The sequence below is a fragment of the Pseudorca crassidens genome, chromosome 9 (assembly GCF_039906515.1).
Source record: "Pseudorca crassidens isolate mPseCra1 chromosome 9, mPseCra1.hap1, whole genome shotgun sequence".
Lineage (NCBI taxonomy): Eukaryota > Metazoa > Chordata > Mammalia > Artiodactyla > Delphinidae > Pseudorca > Pseudorca crassidens.
The window spans coordinates 100,597,582-100,620,489 of record NC_090304.1 but is presented as its reverse complement, the minus strand read 5'-3'; the positions used below and the strand labels follow the sequence as shown (position 1 = coordinate 100,620,489).

The 22,908-nt window shown below is 38.9% G+C and overlaps 1 pseudogene; it reads left to right on the top strand.

Annotated features, from left to right (window-relative positions):
* Positions 1-4,332: 4,332 nt before the first annotated feature.
* LOC137229756 (olfactory receptor 8B8-like) lies at positions 4,333-5,269 on the top strand (annotated as a pseudogene).
* Positions 5,270-22,908: the final 17,639 nt, after the last annotated feature.

The window sequence follows — 22,908 nt, the reverse complement described above, 5'->3', positions numbered from 1 at the left end:
TAAACTGCAGAATATCCAGTGGTCTAACAATGGTGTAATTAGAGTCCCAGAAGGAAGGGAGGAAACAAAAAACATTTGATGATACAACGGCTAGAACATTTTATACTTGATTGGTGGAGATAGAGATGATAAATGAAGTAAGAAATGTTGAGGACTGTTGAGTTGGGTGTTGGGTACATGGATGTTTAGCAAACTAGTCTCTTTACTTCGTATATGTTTAAAATTTTTTATATTAAAACTTTTATATTAAAAGTTTTAACTTAAAATAGATAATAGATCTACGAGTAAAAGCAAAGACTTTAAAACTTCTAAAAGAGGGGCTTCCCTGGTGGCGCAGTGGTTGAGAGTCCGCCTGCCGATGCAGGGCACACGGGTTCATGCCCCAGTCCGGGAGGATCCCACATGCCGCGGAGCGGCTGGGCCCTTGAGCCATGGCCCCTGAGCCTGCGCGTCCGGAGCCTGTGCTCTGCAACGGGAAAGGCCACAACAGTGAGAGGCCCGCGTGCCGCAAAAACAAAAACAAAAAAAAAACAACACTTTGAGTGGTTATTTTACTAATTTTAAGATAAAAATTTGGAAACTCATAGAAAGGCTAAACAAATTGCTCAAGATCACATAGCTACTAGGTAGTAGAACCAGGGTTTGTGCTGAGGTCTACCAGATTCCAAAATTCATGCTCTGATTACTTCTCATTCAACTAGGATATATTTCAGAGTGGAAGAAAACTACTAATTTTTCTGGGACAATAAGCACAAATTGGGACTGTCCTAGAAAACCAGGACTTAGAATCTAGCCTTATGAATTCTACTTTCTACTTCCTAACCATTGGTGATACCCAGATAAATAATGGAGCGGTTGAAAAGACAGCTACTTTTGGAGAAAGGAAAATGTGTTCATCCTTGTTCTCAGTGAGTTCAGGGATGACCACAGGACGGCCTCTTGGAAATATCCAGAAAAAGTCTGGATACACAGGAAAGGAACTTAAGAGAATTGAAAACTAAAGACACAAATTTGAGAGCCATTTACATGGAGGGACTGTTGAAGCCATGAAACAAATGAGCTCACAGAGAATTTAAGAAAACAAAACAGTATGAAAGGTTAAGAACTGAACCCTGGGAAATGTAAAATACCAAGGGACAGACATAGGAAGAAGAGCTTATAAGGGCGATGGCACTATTAGACTGTAAGCTTCCTTCTGGCACGCATCATGTTTTCTTGCATCCTTGAACCTCACATATTACGTTGTCAAATACATTTATTAAAAACAATTTAACATTAACTATTATACAGGCCCATATGACTACTGAAAGATGAATTTAATTCTATCTACTTTCTCAGGAGCTAATGGAGACTATTTCACATGAAGCCCTCTCAGATGCCATCTTTTCTCTCTGGTCAGGTTTGTGCTTCTTATCGAAACTGGGAATCCTATGATAGGTAGGGATTGGTTTGGGACCATACTTGTACAACTCCGATGGACTACCAGAAGTCTGACAGCTAATGCACATGCATGAGACGTATTCGCAAAGACATTTTATCATATGTAAATCTTCACATGCCCTGTAATGTTTTATGTATAATATATAATTTAAGTTAGAAATAAATAGAAGAAAGTCATTTCTCAGAGATTCAAGTTTTGGAAAGGTGACAGTACTATACAAATAGAAAAACAAAACAGGTTATTTTTTTAATTTTTTTGCTTTTGCTTTTGCTTTCTGCTTGTACTGGAGCAAGGCATCAGGTAACATGGCTTTAGAGAAACCCTGCTTAAGATGCATTTGGAAATGGGGTTGCCCTAGCAACTGTCTCTGAAGTAACAAAATCCCCTAAGAGCTTTCTGAGAACCCCCGAAAGTCTTCTTTGTACTTGGAACTCAAGGAGAGCCTATTTTAATTTCATTTTAATGAATTATCTTTCTTAATTTTTAACTTTTGTGCAGTGGGACCGAGATTCATTAGGGTTACTTTGGGACATGGAAAATTCTAAATGTATATCAAAAAGATGAGGCACCATCACTGCGGAGTCTTAGCTGAGGGTAAGTAGGTAATCACTGATATATGTACACAAACTCATAAACATACACAGGCCTGAGTGCAGTGATTTTAGTTAGACTTGCTTGAAGGAGACAGACTTCTGCCTTTATATTTTGATTTCATAACCTTTGTAGGAGGACTTCTGCCATTAACCCAGGACCAAAACCCTCTCTAATCCACCAGCACACCAAACCTCAAATTTCCCCACATCAAAATTTATTTCTTGGCTATGAAATCTGTCGTCCTTAATACATAAAAGCCCCTGGTAAGAGGTGCAGAGTACAAGTTGCCTCTTTAGTCCCTATTTGAATGAAGTTCCTTCCTGAGAACTATTTGAGAACGTGTGCAATTTACAGTAGCCACGACTGATGTCTAGAGACAAACCGGGTGCCATCAGTAACACACATTAAGTATCTTTAAGAAGCCCAGGGCTTCCCTGGTGGCGCAGCGGTTGGGAGTCCGCCTGCCGATGCAGGGGACGCGGGTTCGTGCCCCGGTCCGGGAAGATCCCACATGCCGCGGAGCGGCTGGGCCGTGAGCCATGGCCGCTGAGCCTGCGCGTCCGGAGCCTGTGCTCCGCAACGGGAGAGGCCGCAGCAGTGAGAGGCCCGCGTACCGCAAAAAAAAAAAAAAAAAAAAAGAAGCCCAGCAACGTCCCTGGCCCCTATGAAGTTTGGAGTTGGACAGACCAGAGTCTGACTTAAGATTCTGGAACCTACAAGCTGTGTGCGTGTCTCCTTTTAAAGTGAGGATTAACAGGTCTAGCCTATTAACAGGTTGTTGTGAGGAATTAATGAGATGAAATTATTTGTGTATTGCTTTGGATCCTTTGTATGAGGGTCCTGGGTCAGATACAGTGCTTGGTACACAGTAAGTGCTCAAAACAAAGTAGCAAGAATTATTTTTCCCACATCCCTTTGCCCTTACATGTACTTTAAAAATGTAAACTCTGTAAAGGACTAGGCCATTAAAAGCCGTGTCAAGCATTATCAAAGGTGTAAATAAACATTTCTTCTTCCTTAGGGAAGGTGGTCTCTGAAGCAGTGATCCTGAGGGAGTCTCTTGTAACTAGGTCAACTGAGATCTCTAATCCGGAATAAAACTCTTTATCGTCTCCTGTGCATTAGGAAAGGATGCTGTTTCATCCCTGGAAGCTGGACAGAGGCTTGGGGCAAAGCCACAATCAGAGATCTTGTTCTTCTGCTCAGCAAGAGAATCAAGATAAACTAGAGGTTTTGATCCTTAAAGTAGAGAAGCAGAAGCAGAGGACTCTGAGCTCCAAGTTTTCACCTTCTTTTCACCAGGGCATTTGAGTCTCCATGAAGGAGATGGATGAGAGCCAGTAGAGCACAGCACTGTGACTCCAAACAGAAGGAGGGCGAGTGCCTGCCTGACCTGGTCTGTGCTGTGGCAGCGCGGTTACAAGCTCAAACTCTGAGCCAGACCACCTGAGTTCACCTTCTGCTGCAACTTAGAAGCACTGGGACTTGTGCAAGTCACTTAAACCCAGTGTCCTCATCTGTCATATGGGGATAATCACAATGACACACAGCATTTAGATCAATGCCTATCCCATAGTTAGTGCTCAGTAAGTGTTCCTTTTCTTTTTCTTAAAGTTAATTAATAACTTTACATTACGACTCCATTATTATTGTCACATAATAATTCCATGGCCATTCCAGCCAAAGACCCTGGGCACACAGCCTCATCTTCTTGCTCTGCTGAGTTCTGGCCCCAAGGTGGAAGGTCTAGGCACGGTTGAGTGGCTTCCACGTCTCAAGAGTCACCCTAGAGAAGGGCTTACATACTTGACCAAGGGCTGTAGCATGGAGGAAGTGCACAGAAGGGACCCTTACTCTGGAGGTAAATTTCACCCACAGGTTACTAGGATGGTTCAAGGTACTTGGGGACCCTGAAAAGAGACACAGGTATGATGAAATGCCATCTTCCTGAAGTTCAAAAATCTCTCTGTTCAAATGCCATTCTCAAGAAGGGTTGGTTTTTTTGTTGTTGTTTGTTTTTTTTTTTTGCGGTACGCGGGCCTCTCACTGCTGTGGCCTCTCCCGTTGTGGAGCACAGGCTCCGCATGCGCAGGCTCAGCGGCCATGGCTCATGGGCCCAGCCGTTCCGCGGCATGTGGGATCCTCCCGGACCAGGGCACGAACCCGCGTCCCCTGCATCGGCAGGTGGACTCTCAACCACTGCACCACCAGGGAAGCCCTCAAGAAGGGGTTTTTTTTTCTCCCTCTTTTTTTCTGAACAACTCTTCGTTTTCCCTCACAGATTCTCCTAGAGGAGAATGGCTGCAGATAACATCTTCTCTGTGACAGAGTTTATCCTCGCAGGCTTAACAAACCAGCCAAGACTCCAGATCCGCTCTTCTTCTTGTTTCTAGGTTTCTACATGGTCACCATAGTTAGTGGGGAACCTGGGATTGATAACTTTGATTGGACTGAATTCTCACCTTCATATTCACATGTATTTTTTCCTCTTCAACTTGTCCTTCACAGATTTTAGTTTCTCTACTGCCATCATCCCCAAAATGCTGACAAGTTTTGTCCCAAAGAAGAACATCATTTCCTATGCAAGGTGTATGACTCAGCTCTTTTTCTTTTGTTTTTTTTGTCTTTTCTGAATCCTTCATCCTGTCAGCAATGGCATATGACCGCTATGTTGCCATCTGTAAACCACTGGTGTACACGGTCACTATGTCTCCTCAGGTGTGTTTATTCCTTTTGCTGGCGGTCTATGGGATGGGGGTTTTTGGGGCTGTGGCTCATATAGGAAATATGGTATTTCTGACCTTTTGTGCTGACAACCTTGTCAATCACTGTATGTGTGACATCATTCCCTTCCTTGAGCTCTCCTGCAATAGCTCTTACATAAACGTACTAGTTGTCTTTATTGCTGTGACTATTGGCATTGGGGTGCCTTTTGTTGCCATTTTTCTCTCTTATGGTTTTCATTCTTTCCAGCATTTTCCACATTAGCTCCACTGAGGGAAGGTCCAAAGCCTTCAGTACTTGCAGTTCCCACATAACTGCAGTTTCTCTTTTCTTTGGGTCAGGAGATTTTACGTACCTCAAATCACCTTCTATTTCACCTCTTGACCAGGGGAAAGTGTCCTCCCTATTCTATACCATTGTTGTGCCCATGTTCAACGCATTAATCTATAGCCTGAGGAATAAGGATAATTTGCCCTGAAGAAAACCTTGGGCAGAATAACCTTCTCTTGAAGAAATATTAGAAATTGAGAAACAGGAGCCAAGAATTTTTTACTGGAGTGTTTATTATTATTATTACTATTACTATTGTTGTTGTTATTATTTGGTGTGGACTCCAAGCTCCAGTGCTTCCTTTCTATGCTATATGTAGAGGAGATTTTAACTCTTTCCCAAGTAGATTTATCCTCCTTCATCCTCATTTCCCAACTCTTTCTTCTTTATTTTACAAAAATAGTTGGTACTACTGAACGGGACTTAGGAATCATTTAATCCAGTGCCTTTATATAATACATCACACTTTGGAGACTGAGAAACGTTTGTATGTTGCCCAAGAACATAAGGCTACCTGGTGCCAAAGCTGGGACTGAAATCCCAGCTTGAACCCCAATCCAGTTTGTTTTCCCTTATGCCATGTTTTCTTGCCTCATGTCTTTCTTGGAAGATTCTCTTTCACATGTTTGTTGACCTAGCACATTGAATTTATGAATATATTCACAGTAATTTCATGCTACTTTTTACAGGATAATTTTGATATATCACATTTTTTAAGAGAGTAGGTGAAAATTTTTGTTGAGTTGGTCTTGGCAAAATGACAAGATCAGTTCTGATGGATTTTGTAGTGTGTAAGTGGGAAGTATGTTAGGTTTCAGACAGATGCAAGTATGGTGACCTTTGGCCTGGTGGATGGAGCCCTAGGGACATAGTTTAGTGAATTAGAACTTCCAGGTGAGAGAAATATAATTTTATGGGCTATAAAGATATGGGGTGGAGGTATATATTATTTCAAGACTAATGAGTCAGAATTTGGAGTTTCATTTCAAGGGTTACCTTGGCTGTGGCCCAGGTAATTGGGAGCTGAACTATCCAATACAGTAGTCACTAGCCATACATGGTATCAAGCCCTTGAAATGTGATCATCCGAATTGAAACATAGTGTAAGTGTGCAATCTAAGTGTAAAATACACACTGGATCTTTGAAGAATTAAGATGAAAACTAATGTAAATAAGCTCCTTGATAACTTTTTATAATGATTACATACTGAAATCACACTTTCGATCTATTATGTTAAATAAAATATATAATTAAAATGAATTTATCTGTTTAGTTTTTTAACGTATCTACCGGAAAGTTTCCAATCATATAGGTGGCTTGCATTCTATTTCTATTGGATGACACTGGTCTGGAGGATGTAACAGAGCAAACAGATGGTTGTGGGTTCACATTTAGTTATCAGGGCAGCACCAAGCTATTGCTTATTAGGAGGGGCAATTGCTATTGAATTTCCAGGCACTGCCCATTTCCAGGACATTCTAATAATGAGGCATATGGGAAAGGGATGTTGAACTCAGGATAAGTTTATAAATACACAGTATTATGTAATGGAAAATATAGCTGTATATCAAAAATCAAAAGAGAAAATCTTTGGTCTAAACTCACCATTAGTGGTAAAATTTCTTTGAGAACAATGACAAGTGAAGTGCTAGGGAAATATCTTTACTTATCAATTTTTCCTTAGGAAAGTTCTTCTATTAGGAAATAAGGGAAGTTTGGATAAATGTTTAGTTTTGCCCTTTGATTCTGTTCAATGTTGCTTCAATGAAAGGAATAAGTATACAGAGAAGGACTGTACTTTAGATGAGACTGAATAGATCCTTGAATTCAGGGGACCTAGAATTTAGGAGTGGTTTGGTATATTGGGTAGGCAGTACAACGTAGGTAATGAAAGAAAACAGAAACCTGTAAAAAAATTTGTAGTCTAACTTTCATGTAGTAAAGTGCACAAATCTTAGTGTATAGATTATTGAACTTTTGCATATCTATATATAACCACAACCTAGATAAAGATGTAAAACATTTTCATCCACATTAGAAGGTGTCCTCTTTCTCTTTTCCAGTAAAAATGACCTGCCCTCAACAACTTCCCCCCACCCCAAGAGCTATCCACTATTCCTTTATTATCATAGATTAATATTTGAACTTCATCTAAACATGTGCTCTATTGTTTCTGGCTTCTTTTCCTCAGCATGAAGTCTGTGATATTCATCTATACTGTTGCATTGGATAGATCATTATTTTTTAAGGCTGTGTAGTATTCCATTATATGAATATACAATTATTTAGTCTGTTAATGAACAGATAGTCTCAAGTTTTTCCCTATTATTAATAACGTTTCTATAAACATTTTTGAACATGTATTTTGATTAAAGTAGGTAAATATTTCTTTTGGATGTGTACTTAGATGTGGATTTTCTGGATAATAGAGTAGGCATATATTTAGATTTTGTAAATACTCTCAAACTGTTTTCAAAAATATTTAGGTCAGTTTACACTGCTATCAACAATGTCCAAGAGTTTCAGTTTCTCTGCATCCTCATTAACACTTAATATTTTTATTTTATCCATTCTGGTGTTGTAGCAGAATGCCTTTTTGTTTTAATTTTCATTTTCCTGATGGGTAATGATGTTGAGCACCTTTTAACATGTTTATTGGCTATTTCGATATCTTCTTTTGTAATTATTCAAGTATTTTTCCCATTTGAAAAACAGGATTGTTAGCTGTTTTCTTATTCCTTTGGAGGAATTTAAAAAAGTCTACATGTAAGTCCATATACATGCATGTGTGTATGTATATGTACATGTATGTATAACATATATGTATATACAGGTAATATATACATGTATACACACATATCTTTTTCTCTACCTCTACCTCTATCTCCACCTCTCTTTATTTTCTTCCAGACCATGTCTCACTTATTCTTAATGGTATCTTTTGACAGCAGATATTCCTATCTTTCATTAAGTTTGATTTATCAACTTTGCCTTTTATGGTTAGTGCTGCGTTTTAAGAGATCTTTTACTATTCTTCCTGAAGCTAGAGGAAGAGGAATGTGAAGGGGTATGAGTGAGAAAGAAGACATAGCAAATCCATGGTGACTTTGGCTCTGTCAAAATTTTGGTCCCCATATTCTGGCTTCACCCTACGCTTATATTCTCTCTACCTCTATTTGGTTGATGCTTTGCAGGGGCAGAACACTTGAGGCTTGAAGGTGCCAGGATTGCAAGTATTTTCAATTTAGTAAACATGCATTTGTTTATGTATTTTTTATGTTTTAAAAAGGGTTTTAAGGAGATATAATTAATATACAATTAACTAAAAATGTTTAAACTGTAATTTGGATAAATTTTGACATATGTATACACTCATGAAACCATCACAACAATCTTGTTCCCTTGAGAACTCTTCATTCGCCCCACTCTTCCTAGGTAACCACTGCTTTCTTTCTTTGGTTTTCATTCTCAAGATTTTATATAAACGAGACTGTACAGTATGTATTCATTTTTGTCTGGTTTCTATCACTTGGTTCAAGTATTTTGAGATTATTCCATGTTGTTACATCTATTAATAATTATTTGTTGTTGCTCAGTAGTGTATCCATTGAGTGAATGGATATACTACTACTACTACTACTACTACTACTGTTACTACTGTTACTACTACTAGTAATATATGGATACACTAATGCCATTTGTTTATCCTTTACCCTGTTGATGGCCACTTGGGTTGTTTCCAGTTTGGGGCTATTACAAAAAAAAACTATTATGAACATTCATGTACAAGTCTTTGTATGAACATATTCTTTCATTTCTCTTGAGTAACACATAGGTGTGGAATGGTGAAATCATACGATAGGTATATGTTTAATTTTTAAAAAATGCCGAATTGTTTTCCAAAGTGACTGTGCCATCTTAACACTCCCACAAATAGTGTTTGAGATTTTCAGTTCCTCCACGTCTTCACCAATACTTGGTATGGTCCACTTTTTAATTGAACACATTTTAACAGGTGTGTAATGGTATCTCAGTGTGGTTTAATTTGCATTTCCCTAATGACTAATGATGATGAGCATCTTTCCATGTGGTCATTTGTTATCCATAAATCTTCTTTGGTGAAATGTCTATCCAACATTTTTGCCCATTTTTTAAAAAGTAGCTTGTTTATTTTTTATCATTGAGATTGCAAGGTTCTTTATATATTTTAAATTCAAGTCCTTTACCAAATATGAGATTTTCAAATAGTCCATGGCTTGTCTTTTCATTCTCTTCACAAAAGATCTTAATTTTAGTGAAGCCCAATTTATCACTTTTTTCTTTTATGAATTGTAGCTTTGTTCTTATATCCAAAAATGTTTTGCTTAAGGCAGGATCATAGACATTTTCTTTTGTCTCCCTAGGTAGGTTTATTCCTAGGTATTTTATTCCTTTTGTTGCAATGGTAAATGGGAGTGTTTCCTCAATTTCTCTTTCAGATTTTTCACCGTTAGTGTATAGGAATGCAAGAGATTTCTGTGCATTAATTTTGGATCCTGCTACTTTACCAAATTCATTGGTTAGCTCTAGTAGTTTTCTGGTGGCATCTTTAGGATTCTCTATGTATAGTATCATGTCATCTGCAAACAGTGACACTTTTACTTCTTCTTTTCCTATTTGTATTCCTTTTATTTCTTTTTCTTCTCTGATTGCCACGGCTAGGATTTCCAAAGCTATGTTGAATAATAGTAGTGAGAGTGGACATCCTTGTCTTGTTCCTGATCTTAGAGGAAATGCTTTCAGCTTTTCACCATTGAGAATGATGTTTGCTGTGGGTTTCTCGCATATGGCCTTTATTATGTTCAGGTAGGTTCCCTCTATGCCCACTTTCTGGAGAGTTTTTATCATAAATTGGTGTTGAATTTTGTCAAGAGCTTTTTCTGCATCTATTGAGATGATCATATGGTTTTTATTCTTCAATTTGTTAATATGGTGAATCACATTGGTTGACTTGCGTATATTGAAGAATCCTTGCATCCCTGGGATAAATCCCACTTGATCATGGTGTATGACCCTTTTAATGTGTTGTTGGATTCTGTTTGCTAGTATATTGTTGAGGATTTTTCCGTCTATATTCATCCGTGATACTGGTCTGTAATTTTCTTTTTTTGTAGTATCTTTGTCTGGTTTTGGTATCTGGGTGATGGTGGCCTCAGAATGAGTTTGGGAGTGTTTCTTCCTCCAAAATTTTTTGGGAGAGTTTGAGAAGGATGGGTGTTAGCTCTTCTCTGAATGTTTGACAGAATTCATCTGTGAAGCCATCTAGTTCTGGACTTTTGTTTGCTGGAAGATTTTTAATCACAGTTTCAATTTCATTACTTGTGATATTCTGTTCATATTTTCTATTTCTTCCTGGTTCAGTCTTGGAAGGTATACCTTTCTGAGAATTTGTCCATTTCTTCCAGGTTGTCCATTTTATTGGCATACAGTTGCTTGTAGTAGTCTCTTAGGATGCTTTCTATTTCTGCGGTGTCTGTTGTAACCTGTCCTTTTTCATTTCTAATTTTATTGATTTGAGTCCTCTCCCTCTTTTTCTTGATGAGTCTGGCTAATGGCTTATCAATTTTGTTTATCTTCTCAAAGAACCACCTTTTAGTTTTATTGATCTTTGCTATTGTTTTCTTTGTTTCTATTTCATTTATTTCTGCTCTGATCTTTATGATTTCTTTCCTTCTACTAACTGGGTTTTTCTTGTTCTTCTTTCTCTAGTTCCTTTAGGTGTAAGGTTAGATTGTTTATTGGAGATTTTTCTTGTTTCTTGAGGTAGGCTTGTATAGCTATAAACTTCCCTCTTAAAACTGCTTTTGCTGCATCCCATAGGTTTTGGATCATCATGTTTTCATTGCCATTTGTCTCTAGGTATTTTTTGATTTCCTCTTTGATTTCTTCAGTGATCTCTTGGTTATTTAGTAACGTATTGTTTAGCCTCCATGTGTTTGTGTTTCTTATGTTTTTTTCCCTGTACTTAATTTCTAATCTCATAGCGTTGTGGTCAGAAAAGAGGCTTGATATGATTTCATTTTTCTTAAATTTACTGAGGCTTGATTTGTGACCCAAGATGTGATCTATCCTAGAGAATGTTCCCTGTGCACTTGAGAAGAAAGTGTAATCTGCTGCTTTTGGATGGAATGTCCTATAAATATCAATTAAATCTATCTGGTCTATTGTGTCATTTAAAGCTTCTGTTTCCTTATTATTTTCATTTTGGATGATCTGTCCATTGGTGTAAGTGAGGTGTTAAAGTCCCCCACTATTATTGTGTTACTGTTGATTTCTTCTTTTAGAGCTGTTAGCAGTTGCCTTATATATTGGGGTGCTCCTATGTTGGGTGCATATATATTTATAATTGTTATATCTTCTTCTTGGATTGATCCCTTGATCATTATGTAGTGTCCGTCCTTGTCTCTTGTAACATTCTTTAAAGTCTATTTTATCTGATATGAGTATTGCTACTCCAGCTTTCTTTTTTTTTTTTATTTTGGCGGTACGCGTGCCTCTTACTGCTGTGGCCTCTCCTGTTACGGAGCACAGGCTCTGGACGCGCAGGCCCAGTGGCCATGGCTCATGGGCCCAGCCGCTCCGCAGCATGTGGGATCCTCCCGGACCAGGGCACAAACCCGTATCCCCCGCATCGGCAGGCGGACTCCCAACCACTGCGCCACCAGGGAAGCCCTTCAGCTTCCTTTTGATTTCCATTTGCATGGAATATTTTTTTCCATCCCCTCACTCCCAGTCTGAATGTGTCCCTAGGTCTGAAGTGGGTCTCTTGTAGACAGCATATATATGGGTTTTGTTTTTGTATCCATTCACCAAGCCTGTGTGTTTTGGTTGGAGCATTTAATCCATTCACGTTTAAGGTAATTATCGATATGTATGTTGCTATGACCATTTTCTTAATTGTTTTGGGTTTGTTTTTGTAGGTCCTTTCCTTCACTTGTGCTTCCCACTTAGAGAAGTTCCTTTAGCATTTGTTGTAGAGCTGGTTGGGTGGTGCTGAATTCTCTTAGCTTTTGCTTGTCTGTAAAGCTTTTGATTTCTCCATCGAATCTGAATGAGATCCTTGCCAGTAGAGTAATCTTGGTTGTAGGTTCTTCCCTTTCATCACTTTAAGTATATCATGCCACTCCCTTCTGGCTTGTAGAGTTTCTGCTGAGAAATCAGCTGTTAACCTTATGGGAGTTCCCTTGTATGTTGTCATTTTTCCCTTGCTTTCAATAATTTTTCTTTAATTTTTGCCAATTTGATTACTATGTGTCTCAGCGTGTTTCTCTTGGGTTTATCCTTATGGGACTCTCTGCACTTCCTGGACTTGGGTGGCTATTTCCTTTACCATGTTAGGGAAGTTTTCGACTATAATCTCTTCAAATATTTTCCCTGGTCCTTTCTCTCTCTCTCTTCTCCTCTGGGACCCCTATAATGTGAATGTTGTTGTTTTTAATGTTGTCCCAGAGGTCCCTTAGGCTGTCTTCATTTTCTTTTCATTCTTTATTCTGTTCCACAGCAGTGAATTCCCCACTCTGTCTTCCAGGTCACTTATCCATTCTTCTGCCTCAGTTATTCTGCTATTGATTCCTTCTAGTGTAGTTTTCATTTCAGTTATTGTATTGTTCACTTCTGTTTGTTTGTTCTTTAATTCTTCTAAATCTTTGTTAAACATTTCTTGTATCTTCTCGATCTTTGCCTCCATCCTTTTTCCAAGGTCCTGGATCACCTTCACTATCATTATTCTGAATTCTTTTTCTGGAAGGTCGCCTATCTCCGTTTCATTTAGTTGTTTTTCTGGGGTTTTATCTTGTTCCTTCATCTGGTACATAGCCCTCTGCCTTTTCATCTTGTCTCTCTTTCTGTGAATGTGGTTTTTGTTCCACAGGCTGCAGGATTGTAGTTTTTGCTTCTGCTGTCTGCCCTCTGGTGGATGAGGCTATGTGTTTTGGCTATTTTAGGTTCTTTTAGTTTCCATATGAATTTCAGAATTGGCTTGTAAATTCCTACAAAAGAATCTGCTGAGATTTTGCCTGGGATTGCATGAAATCTGCGGATTCCGGGGGGCAGGACTGACAGTTACTTTCCCCTAAAATATATGGAAGGTCCTACTTTCCTACACTCCCTCCAACATAGTATATGCTCAAAATTTTTCAATTTTTCCAAACTGATAAGTGAGAAATAATTTTTAAGTATTGTTATAATTTGCATTTCTCTAATAATTAGAAACATTAGAGATGTTTTCAGGTATTTAATGGCTGTTGGTATTAGTTCTTATATGGATTATCTTTTCACAACTTTACCCCACTTTTCTATTGCATTATTATCATCCCAATTTTTAGGAGGACTGTATATTAACTATATTAGCTTTTTGTCTGAGGTATAAGTTGCATATATTTTTCCTTCCTATTTGTGACGTGTCTTTTGACTTTCCTTATGATACTAAAATTTTAAATTAAAGATTTTAATCTGTTATTGCTTCTGGTATTTTTATCATAGTTAGAAATATTTTCTCTCCTCTTAGGTTATAAAGAAATTCACTAATTTTTTCATAATGTTTGCATGATTTTATTTTTTTACATTTGAATGTCTGATCTTTTTAGAAATTGTACCAGTGTATGGTGTGAGGAATGGATCCAACTTTATCTTTTTCCATATGGCTATCCAGTTGTTCTATCACCATTTATAAAAAAAGTCCTTCTTTTCCCTGATGACTTGAGCTGTTGCCTTCATTACATACAAAGTTTCATAGGCACTTGAGTTATTTCTGTGTTTTCCATTCTGTTCTATTGGTCTGTAAGTCTATTCATAAGCCAATACCACACTGCTTTAATTATAGAAGCTACATAATGTTTTCATATCTTGAAGGTAGCTTCCCACATATTGTTCTTATTTTTTTAGGGTTTTCCTGGCTATTCATTTTTAACCAAAACCTTTATAATTAATCTGTCTAGTTCCAGAAAAAACCTGATGGCATATTTATTTATTGCATCTTAAATTTATAAGTAAACTTAGGGAGAATTGACATTTTTGGATCTTCAGACTTCTCATCATGAAGTGTGGTATGTCTTTCCATTTTCTGCAGGTCTACTTCAGTAACTTTTAGGAGTATTTTGTAATTTTCCTCATTTCTATTTTGCACATTTCTTATTAGATTTATCCTTGGGAATTTTATTTTATTTTGTTACTGTAAAAAGTGTGCTAGCTTTCATTTCATATTCTGATTAGTATTTATATATATGAATTCTATTGAATTACATGTTAATTTTATACTTTGTAATACAATTGTTATTTTTTTGTAGAAGTTTTCCCATGGATTTGCTCAGGTTTTCCAATTATGTTAATAAAATATTCTATAAATAGAGATAATTTTGCCTCATTTTCCTTCTGATTCTTAGCCTCTATTCCTTTCCTATTTATAATTGCATTTCTAATACTTTTAATACAATGTTAAGTAACAGTGGAGACTGTAGGCATCTTGATTTTACTCCTAGTTCTAATTAGAAATGTCTCTAGGGTTTTCAAATTAAGTTGCTGACTTTTGATCTGAGTTTTGTATATTTTATCATCTTAAAGAAGTATCTATCATTGTCTAATTAAAAAATATTTTTAAAACATGAGTGAATGTTGAATTTTGTCAACTGCTTTTCATCTTCTTTGGGGTTTTAGTCTCTCAGAATTTCCTCATCTTTCTTAGATCTTTAAGATCTCCATCTCTACAGATTCTTCTACTGCTAAATGTATGCAAGCCTGCTTTACCTTTAAAAATTCCCTTTGATACTCCTTCTCCCTTCTGCCTTTTCTGTCCACATTCACAGTTTCAATGGTATTTTTTAAAATGTTATATAGTCTTTCCCATGTCTCCCTCTGTACCCCAGTGTCAGAATGTAACACTCCTGTTCAGATGCAAGTGTATTTTAAAATCTGATTTTTCCATGCCAGTGAGGACTTCATGTCTGATTTTCAGGGCATTCTTAAACCCTAGGTTCAGCGCCTGCTCATGTGCCTTGACTATAGTCCTGAAATTTAGGCATGAGGCCACCAGGTGGAAGGAATCGCTCTGTCTGACTTGAATTTGCAGGTGTTATGCCCACTCCAATTTTTCAATAGGTATGAAGTTTCAGTTATACAAGATGAATAAATTCCAGAGATCTGCTGTACAACATTGTACCTACAGTTAACAATGCTGTATCGTACACTTAAAAATTTAAGAGGGTTGATCTCATGTTAAGTGATCTTCCCACAATAAAAACAACTATGACACAGAAACAAGAAACATAACATAAACCCCCCCCACTACATTCCATGTCATTCTTATGAGAACATACATAGCATTATTTAAGAAAGTAAATTCTAGAAAAAAAATGCACCATCATTCAGTTAACACCATGTTTTAGAGGAAACTTTTTACAGCAACTGGGTATAATTTTTCAGTTCTTTTTCAAATGCAGAAATGATGGGATTATGGAATAATTGTTGAATAAAAGTATGAATCATTCATATATTGAACTTCTACCTTAGCCAAAATAATAGAGAATATGTACTGGGATTCTTGGCCTCCAAAAGTGAGGTATCTTTAGAAAAATGTCACCATGGCTATGTGTGATTCTTCCCTGCTGTCTCTACATGGCACATTACTGCTTCCATGGAGTCAGTGGTAATAAAGCATTTACTTCTCTCACAGATCTTAAGCCACTTTAAGGCAGCTTTCATTGTTATTTGATAACGTGAAGTCTTCAGTAGCTTTGAAGTTTCTATATAATTTTATTGAAAAAGGTAATCTGATGAGGGGCTTTGCCATGTTGAGTGTGTTAGGACCCTAACCAACTGCCAGGTCCACAGATTGTGTTTCTGAAATTTGTCATCGTTCCCGAGAGCCAGTATAGGGATTTCCACCTACAGTCAACCCTGCACCCTATCTATGGCTCTGGAAGAGGGGGTCCTGCTTCTACTCCTTGGATAAGCAGTCCTTGGGGGATTGAAATTCTGTGCAGAAGTCAAAATGAGCTCTATTTGTGAAAACTACATTTTCTTGTTTCTTTTACAGATGGTTGTCCTAGGAGAACACCTGAGGGAAGCTTCTTTGGGTTCCAGCCAGATCTTGATATATATATACATGTAAAAGAAACCCCCCTTTAAATATGTTATGGCCTCAATGCCATGGACAGATGATGTGTCCTTTCTTCAATTGGACGGCAGTATCTGGGCATGGCCTTCATTTGAGATCATGGTCTTTGGCTCAGAATTGGTTCCAGGATAATGCAGCATTAACTTTGCCATCACAGGAAAAAGAAGTATACATGCTTAGGGCACCTCTCTTCCTACGCCATCCAAGCCTTTTTCCTTTTAGGGAGAGCAGAGACTGTAAGACTCTGTACTGCTGACCCTAAGCTGAACAAGGGCGAGTGGCTGCATGGTGGCATCCCACGTCTCAAATTTTTGTCTTTCTTCCTCATATGAAGGCCTGAAAACCGAGTGTTTTGGAACCACCTCTTTCCCTAATTTTGTTCTGGGCTGGGGAGTGACTGAAGTAATGGAGGCAGAGATCATGATGTCTTTAGGTCTCTTCCCAGTTCTCATTCCTTATTCAAGATGTGCTTCCTAAGCAACCTGGGAAATTACCGAACCTCTCTGAGATGTTGCATCTATGCCTTTGCTGTTTCCTGTGATGGCAGACTGGGCTTCCAGTGCACACTCTAGTTTAGCTCACCCTGAATCACTGGCCTCCCTGAGCTTCTCACTGTGTTGGGACATTTCTCAAACAGGGGGGCATATTCATAAGTGTAGAAAGAGACGGAAGGCCTTCTCCTGTGTTAGGACTAGTCATTCTCCTGTTACAGCAATAGAAGTTCTCATTTCTGAGTCAGGGAATTTTGGCCCATAAAGAGGTTCTTTTCTCCTACCTGACGAGATGACTTCCCTGAAGACAGTGGCTGTGGGAAACGTCTCAACAGTGACTACTTTATTTTTATTTGTTTCATGAATGGACAAGAACTCCATCCCACAATCTTCTCCTTATTCCTAGAGCTTCATCATTTTTACTGGGCTGAATTCTCTCCTCAACATTCTCATAGCTTGTCTTCTTAGATCTCTCCTATTCCCTTGTCATTTCACTTAAAATGATAACAAACTCTGTATCAGAGAGGAACATCATCACCAATTTGAAGTGCAAGACTCTGCTCTTCTGCTTCTTTGTCATTAGTGATCACTGTCTTATTCCTTGTGTCCTGGGGTCACCATGGGATCTATGTCCCTCAGGAATGTTCTCTGCTGATGCCTGGCTTGTTTTGGGATAGAGACTGGTGGTGTCACGCCCCACCCAGTGGCAACGGTCAGACTCTCTTTCTGGGACAACACCATCAACCACTGCATGTGCTGTAAACAGCTTCTCATCAATGTCTCTTTTACCAGCACTTGTTTCACAAGCTGGTGGGTTCTGTAGTCATGCGCATTAGATCGATCATCTTCTTCTCTTACATACTCATGCTTTCCACCAGCCTCCATTTCCTCACTCCTGAGGCAGAGTCAAAAGCTGTTTCTTTTTCTTTGGATCAAGGAAATGCCTGTACCTCAGTTTACCTCCTGGGACTGGGAGCTATAATGGTGGTTCTCAAATTAAGCAAGAATCTGAATCACTTGGAGTGTTGCTAAAACATAGATTCCAGGCCCCATTCATAGGGTTTCTGGTTCAGTAGGCCTGACATAAACTTAAGAGTTTTCATTCCTAGGAAGTTCCCAGGTGATGTTGCTGCTGCCACTCAGTGTGAACCAACCACTGAGAACCGCTGGGCAATACCATCATCTTCTACAGCAAAGTAGCAGCCATGCTGAACTATCCACTCAACAGCTAGTTTCCTGAGATGAAAACTCTCTGAGAAAGAAAACTCTTCCTTTGAGGTAGAGAAATACTGGTATATCAAGTATGTTTTAATTTTGAATTTTTTCATGATACATTCTGAATTCTAGATGTTTTCCTTCTAAAAAGTGATGGTCCTAATTTGTCCTCACATGGTTTTTTCTCACCTTTCCTTTGTGTACAATCTTCTCCTGTACTCTTCATTTGGTTTCCTTCCCCTCATTCTTGGATTGGTTTCCCCTGAGATATTCATGTGATAGTGATTTGTTAGGAAGTATTCCCAGTACAGAATGAAGAAGTGAGATTGAGGGAGACTGAGAAAGTGTGTAATATCAAGCAAATTCTGATGATGGGCAACTTTGGCTCAAAGCCTGCATGAAGTCTTTGAAGACGTTGTGCGACATGCCTCAGAACTGTCGTGAGCAGGGCCAGGGATCTGGAGTATTTATACCCTGGCACATGTCAATCACAGGTTCAGGGGCACTCCAGGGATGTAACCCACCTGGCACTCCGGGCCCTCCTGTGTGGGGAAAGTAGCTCTGGCATCCTGGTGAAGCTCTCTGGCAAATAAAATAGGTGCTAGCTGTTGGGAGTTTGTGAAAGCGTGCTTGAAGATGGTGTGCATCAAAATGAGAACAGGATCTGAGGGGACGCAGGTGGAATACTAACAAGTATTTGGTACACTTCCCAGCTGTCAGAGGTGTTTCTATGTTACTGATGTGACATTAAGGAGAGAAAAGTTGCATCTGAATTGATCATTTGTCATTTGCCTCCTTCTGGACATATTTGCTATTCTTCATACGTGATCATGAACAAACCATAACACAGTGCATCTATCTTTATCTTATGTTGGTTTTGCTCATTGTAAATACATGATTCCCTCTTATAATGGAAAAGAAGAGGTTGTTTTGCTGTTAGTGGTATCCTGGCTTCTTCTGCCTGTTTTCTTCCCAGATATTTAGAGCTGATTCCTTCTCACTTAATCTGGTATTATTCCAATTCCGACAAAAACGAGCGGTTCTTCAATAGCCCTCAAACTCCTGGAGGATATTGGCAACTTCTTGCTCCTCCTAACTCTCCTGTCAGGTGTCCCCCAAGATGCTCTGGAAGTAGACGATCCAACATTCTATTTTTCCTGACCATCTAGCCTTCGTTCATAGGGCTGCATTTCTGCCTATGCTGGATATTTTCATTTGTCCCTGCAAGTCCATTCTCTATGCTTATCCATCCTGCTTTCTCCCCAGGAATCTGACTGATAAGAACTGTATTAGCAGACTCTCTTGCCCTCTCTCATTAGCAAGCAATGTGTGAAAAGAAGAGAGTAAGGGCAAGGTATTTATTCCCCTGGCCTCCTCTCTGTGGGAGTGCTAGGGCTTGCATCCATCCACCAAGAGCCACACTCAGGTCAAGTGGCCCTCCCCACACTGCTCGCTCTTCTTGCCACTAATCAGACCTAGAAGTGGTAATGGTTCTCCTTTCACTAGTCCTGGGATATTGCACAGTCTCCTCTGAGTTTCCTATATCCTACCCATACTTTAGAAATAGTTCCCATTCTCTTTGCCTAACCAAATGTGTTTGTTCTTCTCCAGACATCTTGTGCACCCAGAGAGCCTAGCTGGTGGGCTATAGGATCAGTTTTTAAAAACCTCATCCAGACATCTCTGGTGTTCTTGCCTACTCCACCAACCCACAGGACAAAGTGACAGATGTAGGCCAAAGATTATGATAGATAATTGCCCATCTCTCTGCCCCTCTTTCCTCACACAAATAATGACAGAGTTGGGTGCCCCTTCTCTGAATTCAGGAACGTTATTGCAAGCAGGAAGTTCTGGTGAATTGTTCCAGAGCAGTGTCCACCTTTTCTCTTCTTAAAGTGACATACGGTTTGGGAAAGCAGACTCCTCAAATAGCTCTGATTTTGTGTACTTGCCCAAATTTTGCATAGAATGACCTGGGTTCCCAGAAGTAGGGCTGATAACTGACCAATACAGGGAAAGGGAAGGGAAATAGTCTTTGAGAAATTGCAGTCTTCACATTTCTAGTTACTTTTTCAAGATGATTTGAAAAATAAATGTTTCAGCAGTGAAGCATTTCTGAGCCATATCTATAGAATGCTGGAAGCAAGAATTTAACATACAACTATGCACATATGTGAACTACGTACTTATATGTTTACCCACAAAAGGCAACTGGTTTGAGCAATTATTCCTCTTCTCTGTAAATGGGCCAATTCTCTCTGGCCAAAAGCAAATGAGCCCTCTAAAATGGGTACCTGTCCTTCCATGCCCTAGGAGAGTAAAGAATAGGAAGAAACTTTTCTCCTTATCCATATCCTTGTTCTCCTCTTCCTTAAGGAAGAGGAGTGACATTACTGCTGAAGCTGGGAAACTGAACTGGGAATGAATGGCCCAGTCCCCTTTGGGCTCTCTTTTTAGGACTGGCCTGTCCTCTGGACCAGTATTTGTCTCCTCCCTCATGTGTCCCATCCCCCTTGGTAGGGAAGGCCTGACGTTGTCCATTTTTCCTATGCCTGGGTTCATCAGACTTATCTGGGGAAGGCAATGAGGGAATTAGAGAAACCCACTGTGGCTGCAGAGCTAAGCTATATCCTCCAGTTAATTCTATTAGTATCGAAGCTCACCTTTTGATCTCCCTTTTATGAGGCTCCTGTGTCTCATTTCTCAGTTAGTTCTCTACTGAAAGTGCAGAGAGTAGGATGAGAGATTATCATCCTTAACAACACCAACAATCTCCTTTCTGCCCTTTCATACACTCAGTGATTCAGCCCACGCTATCACTTGCCTTTGCCCAAATATGAAAGGATTTACTGGGCTTCCAGTTTTTGGGTTTTTTTGAGTTGGTCTGCCTGTGATGCTCTCCTCCACCCTCTGCTGTGAACCCACTTATTATTCAAGACTCATAGCAATATATTTCTAGTATGTCATAAACCTGGTAACACATTTTCTTAGCAATAATATAATAGTAACGTATAATGAGACATAGTTTCAGAGTGATGATTTAAAGTATAATAAGTTAAAGATATGGCTGTTAACTTGTTATAAAGGCAAAAATACACCATATACTAAAACATATAATTATTTTACATCAAAAACCAATTCTTTAATTTTATGCAATGGATCGATTACCTAAGAAAACTCAATAGGCAACAAAGTGCAATTAGATGGCCCATGAGAAATAGACCTCTATGACTAGATAGTAATGGCGTTCATAGACTTCTGGTTGCCAAGGGCGGGGCAGGGCGGGGTGGGGAGGAAAGGACTGGGAGTTTGGGGTTGGCAGAGACAAACTATTACGTATAGGATGGATAAAGAACAAGGTCCTACTGTATAGCACAGGGAACTATATTCAATATCTTGTGATAAACCATAATGGTAAAGAATATGAAAAAGAATATATATATATATATATATATATATATATGTATGTGTGTGTATGTATAACTGAGTCACTTTGCTGTACAGCAGAAATTAAACACAACATTGTAAGTCAACTATACTTCAATAAAATTTTTAAAAAAGATTAATGGATAATAAAGTAGAAAATTCTTTCTCATGAAAAAAAATAAAATGGAGTTCAAAATATTGATCACTTAAAACATAAGTACTATCTATGTATACTATATGTTAAATAAGCATTTAACTAACAGTAATGTCATCAGCTTTTTTTTTTTTTAACTTAGTTTATTTATTTATTTATTTTTGGCTGCATTGGGTCTTCATTGCTGCGCGCAGGCTTTCTCTAGTTGCAGTGAGCAGGGGGCTACTCTTTGTTGTGGTGTGCGGGCTTCTCATTGTGGTGGCTTCTCGTTGCAGAGCACGGGCTCTAGGTGCACAGGCTTCAGTAGTTGTGGCACACGGGCTCAGTAGTTGTGGCTCACGGGCTCTGGAGTGCAGGCTCAGTACTTGTGGTGCATGGTCTTAGTTGTTCCATGGCATGTGGGATCTTCTCAGACCAGGGCTTGAACCCATGTCCCCTGCACTGGCAGGCAGATTTTTAACCACTGCACCACCAGGGAAGTCCCATCATCAGCTTTAATACACATGAAAAAGAACTTGGAGATGCACTGATAGCCTGCATTATTTTATAAATTTGCACCTACGACAGTATTCCCCTCTACAGGGACATATTCCTACTTAGCCACCAATGAAATCTTTAGTAATTGAGCAGTCACTGTATGCTGGGCACAGTCCCCGAACCAAGATAATGATTTCTTCACCCACCTGACAATGAGTTAAGTCAATCCCTAGTCCCTCTCTCACTGTATTTTTGATTGGACCAAACTGAATTAGTTACTCCCTGAATTAGTCCAGTCCTCTGAGAAGGGGATGTCAAGACAAGCTTAGGTGTGTAACATCTGTCAGGGAAAATGAGGCAGGAGGTAGAGGAAGCTGGGAGAGCCATCAGAATGGGGAGGCTGATGGTAAGGCTGACAGAAAATTCTTGAGCCAAATTCCATGGGAGGAGGCCCATATCTGGCAAGAACATGCCTGCTTTAATACCCCTGTTCTTTTCAGTCATTTTAGCTGGGGGTAGCCTGTAGGAAGCATGGCCTCAGTACTAATGTGGTGATGATTGATTTCAGAGTGTAGCAACAGGGATGATCAGCCGTTCACACTTCCTGAAGTAGTAGCTCTGAGAATTACATGTTCATATCACCACAAGGAACTCAAATATACAACACAATGTTTATTTCATTAAGAATTATTTTAAAAGATAATTCAATATTTAAAGTAAAAATGAGAACAATGTGTTATGGTGGTGTTTATAACATATGATGAAATAAAATATATGACAATGATCACAAAGAATGGAAGGGAAAATGAAAGTATACTTTTTAAAGGTTTTTAATATTTAAAGAGTGCTAAGCTTTTATTTCAGGATAGGTTTTGATAAGATACAGTTATATATTGTCATCACTAT